The sequence below is a fragment of the Eulemur rufifrons genome, chromosome 20, assembly GCF_041146395.1.
Source record: "Eulemur rufifrons isolate Redbay chromosome 20, OSU_ERuf_1, whole genome shotgun sequence".
Taxonomy (NCBI): Eukaryota; Metazoa; Chordata; class Mammalia; order Primates; family Lemuridae; genus Eulemur; species Eulemur rufifrons.
In genome coordinates, this window is record NC_091002.1 from 11263569 (window position 1) to 11272630 (window position 9062).

Consider the following 9062-nt stretch of genomic DNA (forward strand, 5'->3'; position numbering starts at 1 on the left):
TGCTTCTGTAAAAACGGGGTGGAGAACCACTGGTTTACGTCAAGACATCTTAAGATAAAAACACACCTGGGAGAGGTAACATCTTGTCTGTGGCCACTAACCCCTAACCAAATACACATTCTCAACTTTTATTTGGCTGGTGGAAGCCCATGGAATATATACCTTTAGCTGTCCAGTAGAAATATGAAGCAAGCCACATAGGTAATTGTAAATTATCTAGTAGTCACATTTTAAAAAGCAAAAAGAAATGGGTAAAATCAATTTTAGTAATATATTTTATTTAACCCATGATATCTCAAATGTATTTCAACAATTAATAAAAAATATTAAAAAGGCATTTTATATTTTTGAATTTTTTAATATCATCTTCAAAATCTTGTGTGCATTTTACACTTACAGCACATCTCATTTCACACTGGCCGTATCTCAAGTGCTCAAAAACCACATGTGGCCAGTGACTACCATATTGGATAGTGCAGTTCTAGCATATTAACTCAGAATGCTTTTAAAAGCAAAAAAAAAAAAAAAAAAAAAAAAAGCATGAATATAAAATAAAATCACATCCACAGGTTATATCTACAAAGAAACACACACATCCCTACTGTCAAACATACGTACTTATTACTAATGAGGACAAAAATAGCATCTTGCTTTATCGGGGGCTGTGGTAAGGGAAGCGTAAACTAATTCCTGCAAAGTGCTTAGAACAGCCAAGCACCACACCATAAGCACCATTAAACATTAGTTATTATCATTAGATAATCAACTGCTTTGACATTTTCCGACTACTGCTGATTTCTTCACCCACTCAGGTTATGATCTGCTGGCAAGTTTCTTATGAAATAGAAAAAAGGCAGCAACAGGTATCAAAGGTTGAAGAAAAATGTATTGGGGTGGGATGCCCAGAATGGGAGGATCAAAACCAAAGCCAATACTATTCATTAACTTGGTTCTTGTTGCTGGTGATGGCAGTGATGGTGGAGTGTGGGTGTATGAATTGGAAGTAGCCTATTTTTCCCAGTATTCCCTGCTGGCCAAGAGTATTGTCAGGGCCGGTAGCCAGTGGTGACTTTTGCCAAGAAGGGGAAAAGGGAGCAAGAGAGCTTGCAAAGACAAGTCTTGCTGGTTTCCCAGTCATGGCCAGAGGAAGCTAAAATAGCACTCCACAGAAAGGAATTATTTAAATAAAAGCATAATTATACTCAGTGATTATTTTCATAACTTCCCCCAATTTTTTCTCTTTTTATTTTATTATATCCACCTATTTACTTAGATATACACAGATTTATATCATTTAGCAGGATTTTTCTTTAAAACTTTATGCTTTACCAAAAAGAAGAAGGTATTTGATGTGATTGTCTTTATTTCTAATGTCCAGGCTTCCTATTTCTTCCCAATTCTACAAAACTATGAGAGAATGGACTTATTTTTCTGATTTCAGTTTCAGTCAGTTTTGTCTTTCTCATCTTTATTTTTCTCTGCAGTCTATTAATGTACAACCATATGCAGGTCAGACTCATGTATCTACTATGAACGGAAAGGAAAACTACAAAGAATGACAAACTACTAAAGACTCTTTAACCAATCAGAAATAAATACGTAAGTGAACCAACCAGAACACTGGAAAGCTGTTTTTTACTAGCACATGAAAATACAATATTTGGCAAATTGCAAAATCTCATTTAACAAATAGTTTAAGGTTTTGCTGTGAAAATACAATCCATGGACCAATGATCACATCTCTTGGGAGCTCTCAGAGCCCCCTAGACCTGCCACCTCAGAATCTGCATTTTAACAAGACCCTCCAGAGGATTCACGTGCACATTATAGTTGGCTTGAGAAGCATCAGTTCAACGCATATTTGGGTCCGTGACATTTGTGGAGCTGATACAAATAAACAAACGTAGTAGGTGTGCTGCCCTTATAACCCTGGAGGAAAGGAATAGAAAATAGCTTGTGACGGTTACTAAAAATAAGGCTCAACTTCAAATCTCCTACATGACCAACAAAAGGCTTAAAATGCAAATGTCAGGAAAACGAGTTTTTGTCCCATTGCTATATATGTTAAATGTTATTCTTCTTGCTTTGAGAGGAAAAGGGGGCCTGAAACTCATGGGGAAAAGAGTCTGAAAATGAGGTTGAATCAAGGTGAATGATTCCGCGGATTTGCCTCCAGCGGCTGTATGAGGGCACGCAAGGGCAGCTGAGTCAGGAAGTTCTTTGTGCCCGGGCCAGCTGTTTGCACATGCGCACAGGGTGTGGTGCGCACTCGCGAGCCCACACGCAGGGACGTCACCTTGTGGTCCGAACAATTAATTAGTCACACTGTCTGCACGTGATATAGGAAGTTTATGAGCTTTTTGATTTTCTGAAGGGACAGCCAACTTCCTTTTAAAAGCATTTCATTCCCTGAGGATCATTTTACTCATCAGTTGAATGCTGAGGACCATTTTACTCACCGGTTTTATAAAACAAAGAAGGTATACTTTTCTGGGGGATGGACACACTTGAAGCCCTGACTCGGGTGGGGCAAAGGCAATATATGTAACCTAAACATTTGTGTCCCTGTAATATGCTGAAATAAAATAAATAAATAACCAAAAAAAAAAAAAAGAAAGAAAGAAAAGAAAAAGAAAGACTAACATTAATAAAATAAAATAAAATGTATTTGGTGACCACGGAGTGAATTATTTAAAACATCTTTGGAAAAGTGGGCTCCTGTGGGACTCCCAGCAGATGTTTTCAAAGGGCAAGAGTTGTGGGCCTTGCAGAATTCTTCGATTTCTCCAGGTAATAATTCTGGACAACCCTTGGCCCTCATTTGATTCTCCAGGTGATGTTGGTTTATTTCACCCTATCTTTTTGCGGGGAAGAGGGATTTTTAAAAAAATAAAAAATAAACACAATATTTAGTTGTCAAAGCCAAACATTGGCAGGCTTCCAATGGAAAGCAGCAATCCCCTCTCTGCACCCCAATCCATTCTGACACCCCCTCCCCAAGCCACTTCTCCAGCTGTGTCTTCATTATTTATCTGCATATTTCTACTAACACGCTTATGCTGTTTATTGGTTTCTTTAATATTAGATGTTAATTATTGATTGCATATTATGGAAGGTGAGGATCACCTTCTTATATGGTGGTCCTCCCCTTAGGGGGACCATGCGGTAACGTGGTCAATTTATTGGAGGACTGAAAGACGTAAATATCTGTGAGGCTTTTCTCTTGCGTCAGGCGATTTCCCCACAAGAAGATTCTCCAACATCCTACGTGGGGAGTGCCAGCGTTCTGGGAATTAGCAGGCAAGGGGTCTGCAGGGGGCGCGTCTTCCCGTACGCCAACTTCCAGGAGCTCCTACTTCTAATGTAGCGTCTCACCCTCACCCTCTGCTGCCTGTGCCCTGAGAACTTGGGGACAAGGCTTCTTGGTCTCTCCGGGGAGTGAGGCTCTCATCCTCTCCCTTTGCTCACACCCGCTGTGTCTAATTCCCAAGCCTGCCCAGACTGCTCCAGGAATCGATTGCCTTGCTCCTTGGTGGCTTTTCCACCAGCAGTTGGTTAAGTTTTAGCTTTCTCCTGTCTGCCCAGGGTGTTTTCTAGCCTCTAAAATTTTGTTGCTAATTCTTGTCACCTATTGTCCCCTCTTCCATTCTCTTTGTTACTGTGGATTTATTCCCTTTTTTGTTTTTGAGACAGAGTCCCGCTCTGTTGCCCGGGCTAGAGTGCAGTGACGTCATAGCTCACCGCAACCTAAAACTCCTGGGCTCAAGCAATCCTCCTGCCTCAGTTTCCAGAGTAGCTGGGACTGCAGGCACACACCACCACACCAGGCTAATTTTTAAAATTTTTGTAGAGATGGAGTCTTACTATATTGCCCAGTCTGGCCTCAAACCCTGGCATTCAGAGAGCCTCCTGCCTTGGCCTCCCAAAGTGCTGTGATTATAGACATGAACTACCACGCCTGGCCGATTTATGCCCTTTTAAAAAATTCTTTTTTAATTCTCATCTTAGTGAGGTATAGGTAGGGAACAGATGTATGCAGTCTGCCTTGTTTAATTGAAACCTATAGTCAATTTTTAATTTGAATAGTAAATGAATTTATACATCCTACTTTGCAAAACTGAAAATAGGTTATCACATTGGTGCTCAGGGTCAATGCATCTATCCTGTCCAGTTATTATTTTATAAAAAATAAAATTTTTTATGTGAAGGCATCCAGCAATCCAAGCTATTTTATTATAAAGTATTCTGCCTAGGATATATCAAAATATATATTTACTGTGCACTTTGTGATTTCCATATAATCTGAAGGAAAGGAAACAGAGCAACAACAGATGAAAAGCAAAGCTGTTTGCTTGTTTTAAATGTGGGATTTTGCAATGATGGATGTGAATCTAGGTCAGCACTATTTACAGAGAGCACATGGTGTTTTGTTTCAATGAGCAGGAAAATGTTTTGTGATTAAATGTGGTAAAAAAAAGCTTGTAGTTTTTTCCAACTAAGCAGTAAAAGGAATTACTCAATGTAAAATGATAAATAAAGAGTTCTATGAGTCATATTTAATATAGGGAAAATGTGCAGCCAGGGTGGAAACAGTATTTTGCTGCCTGTTAAAAATAAAATCAAATACACTGAAACAGAAATCAATAAAACAGAAATCATATTCCAGAAGCTCAAATAACTGGGGGACTCTTAAGGGGTTTAACATAGTTCATGCTTTTCAACTAAATTTCTTGAAATGATAGTGATAGTGATGTAAACGCTATGCTGCTTTTTTTTTTTTAAAGTCAGGTTTATTAAGGTATAACTTTCATACAGTAAATTCACTCTTCTTAGTACACACTCTATGAATTTCAAAAGACACATTCAGTCATGGAGCCACCATCATCATCATTGCCAGCCCTGGGCAACCACTGATCTATTTTCTGTTCCCATAACTCTGCCTTTTCCAGAATGTCATATAAATGGAAACATACAGTACATAGACTTTTGACTCTGGCTTAAATATTTGAGTATAGGTTTTTATGAGAACATAAGTTTTCATTTTTCTGGGACAAATGCCCAGGAGTGCAATCACTGGGTTAAGTGGTAGTTGCATGTTAATTCTGTAAAGAAACTACCAAACTGTTTTTCAGAGAGGCTGTACCATTTTACACCCCCACCAGCTATGTATGAGTGATTCAGCTTCGAATTTTTGGTAAATTTCAGTGTTACACTACTGAAAGTGTCAGATTAACTAAGTTTCAAACATATGCTCTGTTAAAAATGTTTTATTTCTGCAAGTGTCATAATGAACAACATTCTAATATAATTAAGTCACTTAGAAAAGGGAAAAGAAAAAAAAACTCATGTTGACCTTATTCTTTTCCCCCAGAAACTTTATACATCAGAAAACGATGGAGTAATGATGTTTACAAAGTTCTGGGGAAGAAAACATGGGACTCAGGACTATCTAGCCAATATTCCATTCAGGCCCCCTAACAGACAAGGGATCTCTGTGAATAGGGTACCAGCACCACGAGGCATGAGAAAAAGCAAAGCAAAGTAAAGCAAACAAAGAAAAAAACTCTATAATGAAATCCAGCCAACCCATAAACAAATTGAAATGAAGAACAGAGTGGGAAAATTGTAATAAAAACGGTGGTGAGTGTTGCATCCACTCAATTATAGAATTAAAACCAAAAATCTAAGGGACACATAGTTGTGACACAGATGTACCTGTATGTATAAATCCTGAAAAGTAACAATAATACAGGCAACATACATAATCACGAGAATAGGGTGGAGATGGAGGTAAAAATCATAATCAGCTCATTTTTCATTAAAAAGAATCAATAGTGCCCTAAACTGAAATTTATATTAAATATATGATTTCAATCTCTTAATGATTTTCGTTAAGATGTTGAAATTATTCTTAATACACATACAATGCTATAAATATCTTAAACTTCAGAGAAAACTTTCAGGTACCCATATTTCTGTGCTGCTCAGCAATCTCCTCAGGTTTAATTCAATTCTTTTTTCTTCTGCTAAATTCAAGGAAAATTCAAATCCTTATATTTAATAGTAACATATGAATTTGAGCCCTTTTTTTGGTAAAAGTCTCTCTCTCTCACTCTCCTTAAACTACATAGAGAGATGTCTGAAGTTCCCCAAGGGTTAACATGGTTTATTCCCAGGTGGTAGAATTTTGAGTGATTTGTTGCTTTCTTCTTTGTGCACGTCTAGAAATCTTTGATTTCTTAATAATGTACATGTCACTTTTATTAAAACAACACAGCCTTTAAAAAATGTAAATAGCACTAAAAGGCATTTTAAAAACTCATAAATCAACTGTGTTGACAGGTAGAATTTTCTGGGAGGAGCAAGAGAAAAGGGAGGTGGCTGCAAATGCTGAACCCATCTATCCAGTATAAGCTGCTTGTCGAGGAACGTGAACAGCACGCTAGGACTCCTGAGCTGTCTTTGCTAAGGTGTCCACGGTTGAGGGGTTTGCCTCCCCTAAACTCTACATTTCAGAATTCCAATTCTTCAAAATGCAAAACACTTAATTTCATTGATTTTCCTTAACAAACACTTACATAGCACTTAAAATGTGGCAGGCACCATACTAAGTGCTTTACAAATATTAACTCATTTAATCCTCATAACAACGCAGTGAGGTAGATGCTATGATTATGCACCTTTTACAGATATAAAAACTGAGGTGCAGAGAAGTGAAATAACTTAGTTGATAACGTGAATACCCTGTTTGCAAACTACTAAGGACGACATTATCTTCTGGATAATCTATATGCCACCTTGTATATTTAGCCATCCAACTGATATTTGCTGGGTACTTACTGGACGCTCTTGGAGATGCTAATTCTTGGGAGGCGCTATGCAATGGAAACTGATTAACAGTTTTAAAATAAGTAGACAAACAGGAGAGAAGGAAGATTCAGCTTGTGTTTCCAAGATGTTCTCTGTGCTTTCTTCCAAGTCCCCATGAGCTGTCATGTATGGGAATATAGCTACTGGACAGTTCTGATCTGTGCCTCGAGATGATGATTCTGAATCACAATTTCTATCAGTGATTGTAAACCGGAATCCCGTAGCATCCAGTCTCTGTGGGGGTTGAGTGCTGCCTTTGTGTTAAATCCACAATGTTTTTTTAAAAATCAAAATCATGTTTATCACACCATTACTTAAATAGGTACAAACAAAAAGTAATTTATAAATTCCTAGTGTTTATAGTATAATGAATCAGAACCAAATAATGATAGAAACTTTCAAACCTCACAAACAACAAAATTCAAATCAACATGGGTTCATGTCAGGAAAAAAATGTGAAATGACCAGAAAAAGATTACTGGGCATCCTGTCTAGTATACCCGTCCAAGTTTTCTCTGCTTTTTATTGTCTTTGACCTATTTTACAAATCTGTAAGCTGTAGAAAATTGGTAGTAGTGAAAATTATTCTGGCCCACAGAAGTACAAATGCATTGTGTTGTGTCCAGCGGAGATGCAGCAAGTTACTGCTCAGTGGACATGGATCAGTTTTACATCCATCTGTAAATACATTTCGGCATTCCTGATTGCCTCGTGCGTTTTAAATTCTCCTTTGAACCAGGCATCAGGTCTTACTGGCTCTTTCACTAATGAATGAGTTAAAATCTTTGACATATATTCATTTTATATTTGTGTGAGAAACAATTTTGCCTTTTCTATTCATTTAATGTGGCAATGTAATATTAATTTAATTGAAATTTAAGGTTTTGCTGATATGAGATTGCCTGTAAAATTCTTCCCTGTTTAAATACCTGGCAGCAGGCTCCTGTGGCGTTTGTAGTAACTGTGGACATGAATCTGTGACTCCCAGGTACTATTATATCCACATTTACACTCATATATTGTTGAGGTTTTGGAAACAATGCCTGGAGCTGAGCTTGATCCTTGAGAGATCCTCTTTATTGGGCCTACCTACTTCCTCAACCATCTGCTCCTCTCCTTTTCCTGCTATGTCTCGGCTACCTGTCCAGGCAGGAGTTTCCTAAGAAGGCCCCTGTGGAGCAACTTAGGCCCCAGGGAAGGTAGGAATGTGAGTGCTTTGGAACTGAGACTTCTTCTTGATGAGTTATTTGGGTTGGTTTGACCTTTGCAACTTGTTCCTAAAGACTACTTCAGTAATTGTGCAGAAAAGGAGTGAAAGAACCTCCAAAATCAGGTGGATTATGCTCATTTCTTAGCCTCTGGACCTGTGCTGTCTAACACAATAGCCCCTACCCATGGGGCTAGGGAGATTTGAAATGTGGCTGGTGTGATTGAAGCATGGAATTTTTAATTTTTACTAATTTAAATTTAAACACTGATGTTCGATTTAGTTATTTGAAAACATGGTACATTTGGAACCACTTGGATACATGAATCTGCTTTTTACCATACATTTTATGACACCTAAATACAGAACAAGTTCTCATAACAGTGAGGGTGGAGGTAAAAAAATAAAAAATAAATACAGAACAAGTATTTCCCATGACAATCTCTCTCTCAGATTGACATATGCTGCAAATGTAAAATACACACCAGAGTTAAAAGTCTTTGCAAAAAGGAATGTGAGATTCCATTAATATATTTTTGTATTGATTAGATACTGAAATGACAATATTTCGGGCATAGTGGATAAAATAAAATATATTATTAAAATAACTTACACCTTTCTTTTTGTTTTTAGACGTGGTACTGAAATTTTAAGATCACATCTGCGACTCGCATCATTGGAACAGGCCACTCTGGACCATGAATTCTCCCATTCTTCTCCACCTGTTCCTTCTTCATTTACGATGCAGCACCCAGGTGGTTCTGAACTCCGGTTTTCTGCGTTGGATTCCTAATCCCTGGCACCTTTTTCCTCTTCCTAGGTGACCCCACTGCCTACTTTTCCATGCACTTCCCAGGAGGGATTTTGAGGTTCTGCACACCAAGAGCCTCCAAAGACCTTACAGGAGTGGTGTGGCAGTTGCAGACTCTGCCCGCCAGAGGGAGCTGCGTCAGTGCTGTCGTTGCCAAGCAACTCTTGGCCCGGA